The sequence below is a fragment of the Martes martes genome (genome assembly GCF_963455335.1).
Source record: "Martes martes genome assembly, chromosome: 9".
NCBI lineage: Eukaryota > Metazoa > Chordata > Mammalia > Carnivora > Mustelidae > Martes > Martes martes.
Genome location: NC_137896.1, coordinates 73,824,736 through 73,839,574, shown reverse-complemented (window position 1 = coordinate 73,839,574; position 14,839 = coordinate 73,824,736). Strand labels below are relative to the sequence as shown.

The window sequence follows — 14,839 nt, the reverse complement described above, 5'->3', positions numbered from 1 at the left end:
TTCGGTAGTATCATCATCATCTGAGAGCTCGTGAGGAATTCAGGATCCTGGGGCCCAGACTCAGCTCCTACTGAATCCCAATCTTTGGAGGCTGAGGTCCAGGAATCTCTGTTTTGCCATGTTCTCTAATGACTGTTATGCATGCAAAAGTTTAAACATCACTGAGCTTGATGATATCTCAAGGGCTTTTCTGTCCAATTAAAAGTTACTTAGTTCCTATGGTTTTTAAAATGTCTTCTCAAATGGGGTTGCTGCAAATTTCCTGAGTGAAACAAAACCAAACCTGACCTTTGTCATTGTGAAATACAGCACACAGAAAGGTACGGAGATGAATTATATAAAGGGAACCCTAGAAAATGAAATGAATGATAATAAAAGTACGCCTGTCTTATTTCCACCCAGGTCAAGAAGTAGAACCTTGCCAGATCCCTAGAAGCCCATTTTCCAAAGGAATTCCAATCCCCTTTTTTGCCCAAAGGGAACCACCCTCGTGGCTTTTGTGGTCATCACTACCTTTCTTTCTTTTATATTTTTATAATCTAAAAATATATCCCTAAATAGCAGAAGGTAGTCTTGTCTGTTTTTGACCTTTATCTAAATGGAATCACAGAGGACACGTTCCTTGGTGTCTGGTTTCTTTTGCTCAACCTTTTGTCTGCAAGATTGCATTAAGCTTTCAATACAATAATTCTTGTCCTTCGTATAGCTGCAGTGTCCTCTCATTGTTTTTGGATCCATAGTGACACCCAGAGAAGCACAGAAAGTAATTTTCCTTTAGAATTACAGCAAATTAAAATTCATTTGGTTAATAAGAATTTCATGGTGCTCCTGAGCTAACCATTGATTCCCCAGGATGTTGCTGAATGGGGACTGGGAATTATTGCTGCCAAACTCTAACTGTGTTCTCCATGGCAGGGATGAGGCCAAGGAGATGGTCAGGAGGTGGCATCTCATGAAAAGAAACGTGCAGACTCGGAGCTCCCAGGGGCCTCAAAAGCCAAACCAGTGTGTGCTAGTGGATCAGGTAGGGGATGATCCAGGGCTGTTTCAAGGCAACACATGTTTGCCTGAATGGTAGTTTCACTCAGGTTTTCTGATCTAGCACACAGACAGCAACTGTGCATAAGGCATATGACAGAAAGTGTAGAAGAGACACAGCATCTAAGGTACAGTTACTGTCTGTCTTTCCCCCTCCTCTGCCCCTGACTCTTGTTCCCCACTGAGGTTAAGAGCATAGCCTTCTGAGTCAGACCAAACTGGGTTCTGGTCCTGGCTCTGCTACTTACCAACTATGTGACTTGACGCTTATTTTTTATCTTAAAAGTGGAGATTATAATAATAGTACATACCTCAGGGTGCTATCTTTTTTTTTTTTCTTTTTCTATCTTGGTGATTAATTAAGAAATGGTTGAAAAATGCTTAACATAGCATCTGGCTAATAATAATTGCAGCTAACAGTGAATTAATTCTTTCTTTCTTTCTTTTCTTCTTTCTAGATCTTATTTATTTATTAGAGCAAGAGCGCACAAGCAGGGGAAGCATGCTCCCTGCGGAGCAGGACGCGATGTGGGGTTCTGTCCCAGAACCCTGGGATCGTGACCTGAGTTGGAGGCAGACACTTAATGACTGAGCCACCCAGGCACCCCCAGTGATTGCTTTTAATGCGTAGGTTCTGTAACCCTATGTGACTGGTTCTGTTGTTAGCCTCACTTTCAGATGAGGAAACTTCGGCACAGAGAGCTAAGAAACCTGCCTGGGACCCCCATGGCGAGTGTGGGATAAGAGCAGTCTACCACCAGATCTTTGCTTTAAACTACTCTGTATATGGCTCGGTAACTGTTCCATATTTTTTTTTAATCATCGTTTTATGTCTAGGCTTTGGTACTGTCAGTGCGTTTCTCTCATAATTTGTGTCTTGCCTCTCGCGTGCCTTCGAGCCCAGCCAGGGTCCTCCCAGCTGCCCATCCCAGATCAGTCTGGGACAACACATGAGACTGGCTTTGGAATTTGAGGATTGTTCTCTCTGCTTGTTATATGATGCTCTTTTTCATTCGTCCTTCACAACAGAAGCTGGTGACAACAACGGTCCTGCTCCGTGCATACCAGAGGGTCTTAGCTGTCACTTTCTGAAGCACCAGCTTGCTCATGGGCGTCATGCCTCACTGAATCAGGATTCTGTGGCGGGGAGCAGTCAGAATGGTTCAAGGCTTGGAAAATGGTCTGGAAAGGACAGCTTGAAGGAAATGGCAGTTATTTGGCCATGACATATTAAGGACTCTAACTCTGAACAGTTTCCTCTGCCCACATGTGGAAAAGAGGCAGCAGCACATAGAAAGGGAAGAGCTTGACAGAATGTTTTCCTTCTGTTGATGACAAAGACTCAGTGCCCTGGAGGAAGATACTGAGGGGCTCTTGGGAAGAGACTGTGTTTTCTGGGCAATAACCTTGGCAGCTTTAGATGGGGGTGACCACCTCTCTTCTTTTCCCACAGTTTTGTGATAAGGACATTGTATTCTCACATTTCTAAAGGCTTTCTACAGGATGATAAGCAGAAACACAGCCCCCCAAAATGTCCATGTCCCAACCTCTGGAATCTCTTGCATTAGGGGGACCCACCAGGGTTCTTCTAAGAGAAGTGGGAGGTAGGAGAGTCCATTTCAGAGAGATGCTGTGGGAGAGACTCTGCTGGCCACAGCTGGCTTTGAAGATGAAGGAAGAGAGCCATGAGTCGAGGAATGTGGGTACCTCTAGAAGTTGGAAAAAACAAGCCAAGAGATTGTCCTCTAGAGCTTCCAGAAAGAAATGCAGACCTGCTGATACCTTGAGATCCATGTCAGACTTCTGACCTACAGAGCGATAGGATAATAAATTTATGTTGTGTTAAGCCGCTTAGGTTTGTGGTAATTTGTTACAGAAGCTGTAGAAAATTAATACACACAGTTTAACCCATATGGCAAGAATATAATTTGGTAGATTGAATTGGGGGAGGGATTTTTAATCTTCTCTCCCAGCCTGGCTTCTCTATCTCGAGTTCATGAGACTCACAAGCCCAGGTGTATGTGTTGGTGTGGCATGAACAGTAGTAACAGGGGATAAGTACCTCAGTTTTTGAAACGGTCTTTAAAGCTACTTGTCACGTAATGCACCCTCTGATGTCCCCTGGGATCGAGAAGGGAGGGTACACGGGACTCTTAGTCCTCCCACTGTCACCACCCCAGAGCCTCTGTAGCCAGTGAAGCTTCAGAGGAGAAGGTGGTAGGGCTACTTTTCAAAGGCAGCATGAATGGGTATGCTAACTCCCTATGCTTCTCTGGAAGTTTCCTTAACCAGTCATGACCTGGACTTTGGAGCCTCCTTGCCCCCTTCCAGCTCTAGCCGCTGCTTTAGAGAAGTGAGTTTTTCTGCTTGTGCTGACTCATGTCTCAGACTGCAACGTGGAGCCGCAGACTGATTCACAGAAGCAGGAGGGGGGAACAAACCAGCATCATCACAAAATGTACCACGTCTCAGATGAAGAAGTGACATCACAAAATGTTCTAACTGTGCCTGTCTTATATAGATTAATGTAAAGACACGAAATTCCAAACTGCAGACTGGAAGAAAGTCTATCTACATTTTCCTATAAGCTGTATATATAGCCTTTTAAAAGAGAAAGAAAACTTTGAACAAGAACAAAGAAAATCAAATCATCTTTTAAATATAGTTTCCCTGAGCTGGTTTGTGAGGCCATTTCAAGGGCCTGGAGGCTGAGTGTAGACCTGTTTCTTTTACAGGCTGGCTTAGCTGGCCCAGGATCAGAAGTACTTGATTTTCTGGTTTTGGCCAAGAAGGAATGGCCAAGAACATTCCCAGGGGTAGAAAAGTTCCTGCATTTGTCATCAGACTTAGGCAGGAGGCTCCTTGGCCATCTGATCCCAGGCTGGCCAGTCACGGTGCCCAACCCCCTTGGACTGGAGGCACCCCTCCTGACACTCCTGTTCCTACAAGGGTAGTAACTCTCATGGGGAGTGGCTCGGGGGCAGTCTGGGTGAGGAAACCAGGCTGAAGAGCCAGTTTACCTATGCTGGGGCTCCTGGGTCCTACAGGTTGGGCTGAGAAGTCTCCTGCTGAATGGAAACCCATAATACTGTCCAGGTGCAGTAAAGGCCCCTGTGGCACCTTGTCCCCACAGAGCAGCTGCCACCGCCACTGTGTCTCCTCTCCCCACTGTAGGCAGACTGATGGAAGCTTCCCCAGGGAGACCTGAGTAGTCAGGGATGCTAATGAGCAGGAAGGTCACCATAACCTTACCTGAGGTTCGAGTCTGTTGTCAGTGAGTACTGATGGGGCTTGAGTTCAATTCCACAGTATCCCCAGATTTTAGAAACCATGGTGGTGGAGCTCTGAGGGGTCCTCTTCTGTGAGTAAGCAATGCTTTCCTGACAGGGAAGAGCATATACTTTCCCCCATTCTAGGCTTGGCCCAAGCTGGTTCCCCTCCTCCTAGAAGAAGCAGGGAGCTCTCTTGCTGGTGAGCCCTTTTATTTCTCTAATGACAGTGCGGGACTGAGCCTGTCTCTCCCTGCCAGATCACCCTCTTCCTCCTCCCCATGCCAGCCCTGGGGGTTTCACCCAGGTCCCCGAATCATGGTGCGGCCAGGCCTACCGTCCATGGACCGTCCACTGAACTCCTGGGCACACGCCCCCATCACTCTGACTGCAGGTTTTCACTCTACAGCTTGTTCTCCAGAAACCAATTTCCCCATCTTGATAGGTGCCAGACTCTTCCCACTTTCCCTTTTCGGCTTTGAGCTATTTTATTGCTCCACAAACTGCCGTTGAGTGTTGGCAGAAGAAATCAAACAAAGAAGCCAGAGTCATGAGCAGCTCTGATGACTTCTCTGGCAGAAGAGAACTTTGATTCATGGTGAAATGAGAGGTGGGGATTATCGGTTATAACTATCCTTGCTCCTTCAACCCATATTTACTCTGTTATAGAAATGCAGGCCTAGCCCTGCAACTCCAGGGTTTCTCCATCCGGAGATCTGTTTCCACAGGGCAGCGCAAGCTGCAAGGCTGGGCCTGGAGCCAGAGGCCACGTGGATGCAGTGAACCGCAGGGTCAGGTTCCGGAAGAGCCTCTGCGGGCTGGTGAGACACCGCCGAGGCAGCCTGACTCCACGTTGCCCTGCACCCCCCTGGGGACATGCTACTCTAGAAAAAGCTCAGAGGTCAACCGGGGGGGCTTCTGTCTCTTCCCCTGCACGCTTAGGTTTAGAACCACACTGGTGTGGCTAGTGCAGCTTTTCTAAAGCCAGTGGTGTTGAAGTGGGTGGGGGTCTGGACTCCTAGCCCTGCAGTTCTGGGCTCAAGTCCTGCTTAATCACCAGGTGACGTGAGGCTCGTGAGTCTGAGTTTCTTCATCTGCACTACCTTCCGGGAGTGCTGTGGGGGTTGGTAAATGAGGCAACCTGTGTCAAGCATTTAGTCAATCATAAACGTTCGGTCAGTACTGCTTTTATTAGTAATAGTATTCATCATCATCGCGGACATCATCGTCACAGCCCAACAGGAGGCTGGTAAGGGGCTGCCTGGGATAGTGCTAAGCAAGCTCACCAGGGGAGCCTTCGAGCTCTTTACAAGGCCTGGTACCCTGTGCCTTGATTTCAGTAGCACTAAATTAGAAGGTCCAGCTCCAGTGTTCACTTTCTTTTGATTGTCATCACTGGAGCAGGGTCCCCAGAGGCCTGTTGCAATCCGCTGCCTCTGGTGGTTAAAGCAGTTTTTAGAGCTGAGCCTGTCTGCAAAGCCAGACTTCACGCTGAGTCATACTGCAGGGTCGAGGCCAGTCACCAGGACAAAAGGCAGGCAGCCATTGTTCAGATGAATGGCCATGGTGTACAGAATATTTTTCAAGGGGATTTTAGTGCATGTTTCTGTTTAATGCATCTGGAAGAAAGAAGGGTGGAATGGGGGTTAACATTTCTTAAACACCGCCCACCTGGCCCTAGGTTGGGCTTTAATTTTTTTGAGCCCCACCCAAATTATCCAATGGGGACTCCCACCTCTCAGACAGCCCCAGACACCCCCCCTCCCCCTATGTCCTTGAGGGGAATCTCTGACACCCAGCAGAGGGTGGGAGGTGGCTGTGAAGGGAAAGCTCCTAGATGGGGGGGAGGGGGACAGTCTTCCCCCTGCCCCCTCCCTGCAGACACTCTCAAAGTGAAATGATGGGAACAAGAGTGGAAAGCATTCATTTCTGCCTGAGATTGAGTGAGGTGTCACAAAAGGAACTGACCGCAATCAGGACTATGCCATGAGAACTGTCTTCCATAGTTGCCATGGATATATATATTACTTCCACTATCTATCTGAGTCTAGGGTATGAGGATGTTGCTAAAAAATGCCTCATCATTATCTCTGTACTTACTTCCTGTTGTACAATCCAGAAAGAGTAGGGTTAAAGTGAAGTAGCTTCTTACATGCAAATATTTCAATATTCTCTCAGAAATTATTGGAAAATAAAAAGCAACTTTGCAACTAGCAAATTTCCCAACATTTGCAGGCAGGCAAGTGAAAAGAAAGGTAATGCACTTAAAAAAAAAATCTGTTTTTTTCCTGATTTGAGTTTGGCTCTCGATTTTATTGTGGACACAATTTGGTATTTATTTAAAGAATGAGGCGAATAAAGATCTAAATGGATGTATATGTCTCTTAAAATGGATTGACATTGGTCTGCATTATTGGTAATGAGGAAATGCTGTTCGGGAACATTTGTTTTCTTCATCAGCAGGAATTTTTTCGAGCCTTTATTGGTTCTGATATGTCACAAGGTATGCATGGTGTTTTGCTTCTTTTGACATTATTGTAACCTTGGGTAAAAATCTATCCTAAGAAAATGGGAGGCTGGAAGGGATTCTAAGGAGTCATCTGGCCTAGCCAGCTTCTTTTATAGCTGCAGTCATTCATTCTTTCTTTTTAAAATATTTTATTTTTTAAAGATTTTTTTTAAAAAAATTGATTTGAAAGACAGAGATCACAAGTAGGCAGAGAGGCAGGCAGAGAGAGGTGGGGGGAAGCAGGCTCCTTGCCAAGCAGAGAGGCTAATACGGGGCTTGATCCCAGGACCCTGAGATCATGACCTGAGCCAAAGACGGAAGCTTAACCCACTGAGCCACCCAGGTGCCCCAAATATTTTATTTTTTAAAGTAATCTCTACTTCCAAAGTGAGGCTTGACTCACGGTCCCACGATCAAGAGTCATAGGCTCAGTGGACTGAGCCAGCCAGGCACTCCCACAATGGTACTTTCTTTTTTTTTTTTTTTTTTAAAGATTTTTATTTATTTATTTGACAGAGAGACACAGCGAGAGAGGGAACACAAGCAGGGGGAGTGGGAGAGGGAGAAGCAGGCTTCCCGCCAAGCAGGGAGCCCGATGCAGGGCTCGATCCCAGGACCCTAGGATCAAGACCTGAGCCAAAGGCAGACGCTTAACGACTGAGCCACCCAGGCGCCCCTGTACTTTCTATTGATAAGAGAGAACCTCTGAAACTGAGATTCCAGATTTTATTTTTTTAAATAATTTGTTCCACTATTTAGCATTCCTTCTTTACCCATAGTTTTCTCTTACTGCTTATGAGTGTAAGCTGAATGTCTCACTCCTCAGCAAAGAGGCAAATGGTCACCCCTGACCCAGGAATAAATAATACCCTTCCCCAGGTCTAGGGTTTTATTAGGGTGTTCCTTCAGTCTCCTCTTCCCTTGACTAATTCTCGTTTTCCAGTATTTAGAAGATACTGACTCTGCCGGAAGACCCTGTGCCTGGCCAGGCGCCTGGGCCATACCTGCTCTGAGTCACTTGCCGTGTGCTCTTTTCCCCTGATGGACCCCTGGCATGAGGACTACACAGTAACACCCCCTTGCTCTAGTGAAATCCCCACCCTGCTCAGGCTCTTCCTTTTCTAGACGGTGTTTCTTCAGCATAGTTGGTGAATATCTGTCACAAAACATGTCAGAGGGCAGAAATTCCAGGGACAGACATTCTTATCGAAGCCGAGTTAGGTGTTTTCTCTTCAGGGCCCACCTGGGTCCATGAGGCCACAGGTGTGAGATCTTCGTGAGATCTTCTATAGCACAGGAGATCTGTGAGGAAGGTGCAGTACTGGAAGCCATCAGGGCAGTAGAAGCTGCGTGTGTGTCACCCTGAGCAAGTTACTATCAGCGATGACAGTTCCCAAAGTTGTATTTGTCACCAAAGGGCCCAGGCTCTTCCGGGACGTTCTCTTAGGCCAGCATCCGCTTGCTGGTCTTGGCATTATGGCTTGTGATTTTTGACATTTACTGCCTTTTAGAAGGAAGTCAGCACTCTTGTAGATACCTGGGTTGTTTTTTCTTTTCTTTTTTTCCTTTTTAAAAAAATTTCAAGATTCTAGGAGTTTGTAGTTTATTGATCTTTTTAAGAACTGTAGCTGAAACATTTCCTAAGTGGGTGAATTTAAAAAGAAGAGTTCATTCTGTAGATTTTATGCAACTTCATTTCTCATAATTCAGAAATGGCACTTGGAGCAGAGCCTATTGTCACTAGAAAATACCATGGGCTTGAAAAAGCTTCTGGCCTTGACCTTGTCTTTGTCATTTTCTTGGAAACATGTTTAGCACAGACCTCCTGGAGCTATTCTCTGAGGAATCTAACCGTTCCTGCAGACCCTCTATTCTTAGTATTTTCTACAATCGTCACCACGGAAGTTGGTCTGCTATTTATTTCTCTTTAGGGTCAGAGTAATAAGAGAGGAGATATGGTAAGGATAGAGACGAGGCCCAAGGGTCGGCTTTTATTAGCATCGCTTCCCCAATCCCTCCCCGAGAGCTGCTCTCCCTGACTCTTCTACTCAAAGTATAGTCATAACAAGAGTAGCAACAACAACAAGCCTGCCCACCCATGGCTACCAAGGGACTCTCTGCCCCTAATACATTTCGGTTCTCAATATATAATTCATGTACACACACATACACACACATGCATGCACGTGCGCGCGCGCGCGCGCGCACACACACACACACAGACACACACACACCCCAGTAGAATTCTAAGCTCATCCTCCACCCTGCTTCCTCTCCACCGTGGCAGGAAATAGGCATTCAAGTTACTAGGTGCTTACCAGCTTAGAATTTGGAGAATATAGGCCAATATTTTTAAATGCTTACTCACACTCCCCTAAAACTATATATATATATATGTGTACACACATGTGTAACTTAATTTAACATGATAAGGAAAGTGTGATTTATAGTTAAAACCAAGGCTGTAAAATAGTGGAGGTTGTCCAGAATCGGGTGCACCCCATCGTAGCCTTTGCTGACTCACTCCAAAAGTATCTCTCAATCTCTGGTTTTGTGATTGTAATTGGTCGGGGGAGGAATCTTGCCTTGGGATCTGTGTTTGTCCAGGGAGTGGCATGGACATTCCTGATGCTCATGGGTATAAGGTCTCTGCATGCCCAGAGTACCCTTTATCTACCCAGAGCCTGACTGTCATCTCTCTCCACTTCAGTATCTGTTCAGTCTGGAGTACATGACCTCGTTCTATAAATACCAGTCGTGTTTAAATAAGAGCTGCCTTGGAGCGGTGGCTACTGCAAATCTCCCAGATGCACGGGGCAAGCAGTCCCTTCATCGCTGGGAGGTTTGATCTGCCCTCCCTCTGGGAGAGGGAGCAGAGGCATGGGGGTAGGGCCTAGAGCTGCCCCCACTCACTCTTTCTTTCCACAAATGTATGAGGCCCTGGATGAGGGCTTTAGGCAATACAAAGATGAATAAAACTCAGTGCCAGCTTTCCAGGAGCTTACAGTGTGGTACAATAGAGGAGACTGCACAGATAATTATGCTTTGAGAAAGAAAGAAGAACCATGGGGCACGAAGGGCAGGAGGAACAGTTAGGAATTGAGAGGCGCGTGAGCTCTCTCCTAAGTGGGACATCCTGGGAGCATTGCGGAGGACGTGCCCATCATCATAAAAAGTTACTGCAACATTATTAACCATTCCCTGTGCTGCACTTTACATCCCCATGACTAATTTATTTTATAACTGTAAGGTTGTACCTCTTCATGCCCTATATTCCACCCATCCTACCACCCCCTGCCAAACACTAGTTTGTTCTCTATATTTACAAGTTTGTTTTTGTTTTGTTTTCTAGGTTCCATATGTAAGTGTAATCATATGGTATTTGTATTTCTCTGACTTATTTCACTTAGTGTAATACCCTCTGGCTCCACCCATGTTGTCACAAATGACAAAAATCTCATTTATTTTTATGGCCAGGCAATATTCCATTGTATATATGTACCACATTGTCTTTATCCATTTTCTCTTGTTAGTAGGTTCCATACCTACCAAATACCTTGGCTATTGTAAATCATGCTGCAGTAAACATAGGGGTGCGTATATTCTTTCAAGTTGGTGTTTCCATTTCCTTCTGGTAAATACCCAGAAATAGAACTGATGGATCATATGGTATTTCTATTCTTAATTTTTTGAGGAACCTCCATACCGTTTTCCATAATGGCTGTACCAATTTATATTCCCAACAACAGTGTATAAGGGTTCCATTCTCTCCACATACTCACCTCCATTTGTTATTTCCTGTCTCTTTAACACTAGTCATTCTCATTGGTATGAGGTAATATCCTACTGTGGTTTTGATTCGCATTTCCGTAATGATTATTGATGTTGAGCATCTTTTCAATGTGTCTTTGGCCACCTGTATGTCTCCTGTGGAAAATGTCTATTCAGGTCCTCTACCCCCTCAATTTTTTGTTGTTCATTGCCATTTGCACGGAATATCTTTTTTCTGTATATGTCTTTAGGTCTTTTTTTTTTTTTTTTTAAGTAGGTTCCATGCCCAGTGTGGAGCCCAGTGCAGGGCTTGAACTGATGACCCTGCAATCAGTATCTGAGCTGAGATCAAGAGTTGGGTGCTTAACCAACTGAACCACCCAGGCGGCCCTGTCTGTAGGTCTTTGATGAGTTTCTTATAGGCAGCAGATAGATGTTTTTTTTTTAATCCTTTCAGTCACCCTATGTCTTTGGATTGGAACAGTTAGTCCATTTATATGTAAAGTAATTATCAATAGGTATGTACTGATTGCCATTTTGTTAATCATTTTCTGGTTGTTTTCGTGGTTCTTCTGTGTTCCTTTCTTCTCTTGCTCCCTTCCCTGGTGATTTGATGACTTTCTTTAGTGCTATGCTTGGATTCATTTCTCTTTACTGCATATATATTATAGGTTTTTCTGCATATATTATAGGTTTTTGCTTTATGGTTACCATGAGGTTCACATATAACCTCCTATTATACAGTAGTCTATTTTAAACCAATGGTCATGTGAGTTCAAAGGCATTCTGAAAGCACTACATTTTTATACCCCCATCACCACATTTTATGTATATGATATCATATTTTACATCATTTTATTTTGTGTATCCTTAACTAATTATTGTAGATACAGTGATTTTACTACTTTTGTTTTTTAACCTTTGTATTAGCTTTATAAGTGATTAATCTATAGCCCTCACTATATGTTTGCTCTTACCAGGGGATTTTTTTTCTTTTATAATTTTCTTACTTCCAGTTATGACCTTTTCTTTTCTGCTTAAAGTCACTTTAGATTTTTGATAAGGCTGGTTCTTTAACTTTTATTTGTCTGGGAAACTCTTTATCTCTTCAATCCTGAATGAGAAACTTGCTGGATTTTCTTGGTTGTGGGTTTTTCACTTCCAGCACTTTGAATATATCATGCTACTCTCTTCTGGCCTGCAAAATTCCTGCTGAAAATCAGCTGATAGTTTTATGGGTATTTTTAGTATGTAATCAGTTAAATTTTTCTTGCTGCTTTTAAGATTCTCTCTTTAGCTTTGACTTTTGATATTTTAATTATGTGTCTTGGGTGTGGACCTCTTTGGGTTCACCTTGTGTGGGCCTCTGTGCTTTCAGGACCTAGATATCTGTTTCCCTCCTCAGGTTAGGGAAGTTTTCAGCTATTATTTCTTCAAATAAGTTTTCTGCCTCCTTCTGTCTCTCTCTTCTCCTGGGACTCCTACAATGTGAATGGTAGTACACTTGATGTCGTGCCAGGGGTCCCTTAACTTACCCTCATTTTTAAAAATTCTTTTCTTTTTGTGCTGTTTAGCTTGAATGATTTCTACTATTGTCTTGCAGATCACTGACATGTCTTCTGCATCCTCTAATTTCAATTATTGTATTCTTCAGTTCTGATTGTTTCTTTTTAAATATTTCTATCTCTTCGTTGAATATCTCACTGAATTCATCTATTCTTCTCTAAGGTTCAGTGAACATCTTTATGACCATAACTTTGAACTCTCTATTGGGTAGATTGCTTATCTTGGTTTCATTTAGCTTTTTTTTTTTTTTCCTCTGGAGGTTTGGTCTTATTTTTTCATTTGGAATAGATTCTTCTGTTTCTTTATGTTTGTGTTTATTTCTATGAATCAGATGGATCAGTTAGGTTTCCTGGTCTTGAAGGTAGTGGCCTTACATAGGAGTCTGGTGGGGCCCAGAAGCCCAATTCCACACCCCCTCCAGTCACCAGAATGAAGCACTCAGGGAAGTGTCTCCTGTGTGGGCTGCATGAGTCCTTCTGTTGTGGTGGGCCCATGATTGCTACAGGCATACTGGTGGGTAGGGTTGGCCCTGGCCTGGATGGCTTAGAGGCCCAGCTGTGGCTGCTTCAGGCATGATGGTGGGTGGGTTAGCCCCTGGTGTGGTCTGACTATGAGGCCAGGTCATTACTGCTCTTCAAGATGGGAGCCTCCTTGGAGGGACACCTGTGGGGTGAGCATGTTGGGCAAGATGGGTCCACAGGGGCATGCCAGGGCAGGACAAGTGGTGCTGCAAGGTGGATGGAGAATGTTAGAATTGGTGCCCACCAGTGTCTGGCTAGCTAGGCTGAAGAAGGGTAAGAAAAATGGTGCCCATCTGTGCTTCCATTCCCCCCGAAAGTTCCTGCACATCCCTGCCCCTCTGGTGCATGCTCTGTAATTAGTCAATCTTCACATATGGGCCAGGGGCTTCTAAACCTCCACCTATGTGCTGGATCATGGAGCAAGTGAGATGGGTGAGGACCTCCACCCCTGGGATATCCCTCTAGGTTGTGGGTAGTCATACTAGGGGTGTTGTGTCTCTGCCCCCCCTGCTCTTCTCAGTATAGCTTTGTCTTTTTATCTTCAGCTATGGAAATGCTGTCCTCCACGTTTCTTCTCAGAGCAAGTTGTTCTCTATCAGGTTATAGCCTTGGTGTGGACATAGGAGAAGTTACCTTGGGATTTTCCTCTGCCATCTTCCCGACAGTGTTTCTCTGAGTGGAGCCTCTTTGCCATCCTGACTCTTGTGAATCCCCCACAGAAGCATGGTTCTACTGCAAAGATGACTTTATCTTGTGCCCCTACTGCCCCGACGCCATCATCCGTGGGCTCATGGCCGCATCCGTGTTGCGGCCAGGGAGGTCTACCGGGTATACAAAGACCATCTCTGTCCCTGCTCTGACTTAACAGTGATATGGCTGCTGTCTACAAGGTGTTGGGGTGTTTCCTTTGGGGCTGCAGTGAGTCAGTTGCTGGCAGACCAGGGCCAAGTACACCAGCCATCTGTGGCTCAGCTTCCTCATGGTGTGTGACCCTGACTTGAGCCTCATCAACTCCTCCCTCTAAGTGCAGGTGGAAAACATGTGCAGGGGAAGCCCTGCTAACGGAGTCCAGACTGTCTACTCCGGACACTCCTCTTTTGGGTTGTACTGCATGGTGTTCCTGGAGCTCTACGTGCATGCACAGCTCTGCTGGAAATGGGCACGACTTCTGCGGCCCATGGTGCAGTTCCTCCTGCTGGCCTTTGCACTCTACGTTGGCTACCCTCTCCGGTCTGACCACAAGCACCACTGGAGCGATGTCCTCGTTGGCCTCCTGCAGGGGGCACTGGTGGCCGGCCTCACCGTTTCCTTTCAAGTCCTGGCCTCTGTAGGGCTGCCTAGAGGAGGAGCTGGAACCAAAGCCCAGGCTGTTATTGACACTGACCCTGGGTGAGGCTGACTGCAACCACCATGGGTACCGGTCTGTCCCTCCTAAGGCTGCACCCGTCTGTGTGTCCAGCCAGGACTCAGGCTGTGCATCAGTGTGTTCATGGCCCTGGCAGGGCCCTCCCCTGGGGTGGCCATGAAGGCTCTGGACAAGCTCCAGGTGCTCCATGCTGGCTGCGGGAGGGGCTTCCACTAAACTCACCTCCTGTGCCTGGACCGGTGGCCTGGGGCTGCACAGAGCCGCTGCAGTGTCTGGAAGGGGCATCTTGTCCTCTTAGCTCCCTCAGAACTCCCTTTTGTTGGATTGGATGGGGGGAACCGAGAGATCTAAATAGATGCTATTTTTGTAAAGTGTAACCTATACGTCTTTGTTGACTTTTAGTAAAATAAGTGTTTGCTTGAAGATAATGTCAGCCTCTGTTCCCTGTGGCATTGTTCCTACAGTAGAGGGGGGAGCTGCTTCCTTGTGGGGGCCTTGGCTGAGTTTAGAGCTCAGAGTAGCTGGTTGCAATGTTGTCGTTTGGAGATATGGGGAGAGTGGTGACTCTTTTCCCTGGCCTCATTCTGTGTAACTCTTCATCTTGCAGTTGATTCATATTTATCACATCCTTTAATAAACTGCTAAATGCTAAAAACACACACACACAAGTCCCAAAACAAACAAATAAACAAACAAACAAAAAACATGTACTAAATTGTTTTGGATTCAACGAAGGCTAGTTACATTTTTTTTTTAACTACATCAGTTATTATAGTGATAATAAGTACTATTTTCACAG

At 45.5% G+C, this 14,839-nt stretch overlaps 1 pseudogene across 1 annotated transcript; it reads left to right on the top strand.

Moving 5' to 3' along the window:
• The first annotated feature begins 9,881 nt into the window (after positions 1-9,881).
• On the top strand, positions 9,882-14,200 carry LOC308349100 (phospholipid phosphatase 2-like; annotated as a pseudogene). Its single transcript has 2 exons — positions 9,882-9,926; positions 13,340-14,200. The product of its transcript is annotated as a phospholipid phosphatase 2-like (transcript).
• Positions 14,201-14,839: the final 639 nt, after the last annotated feature.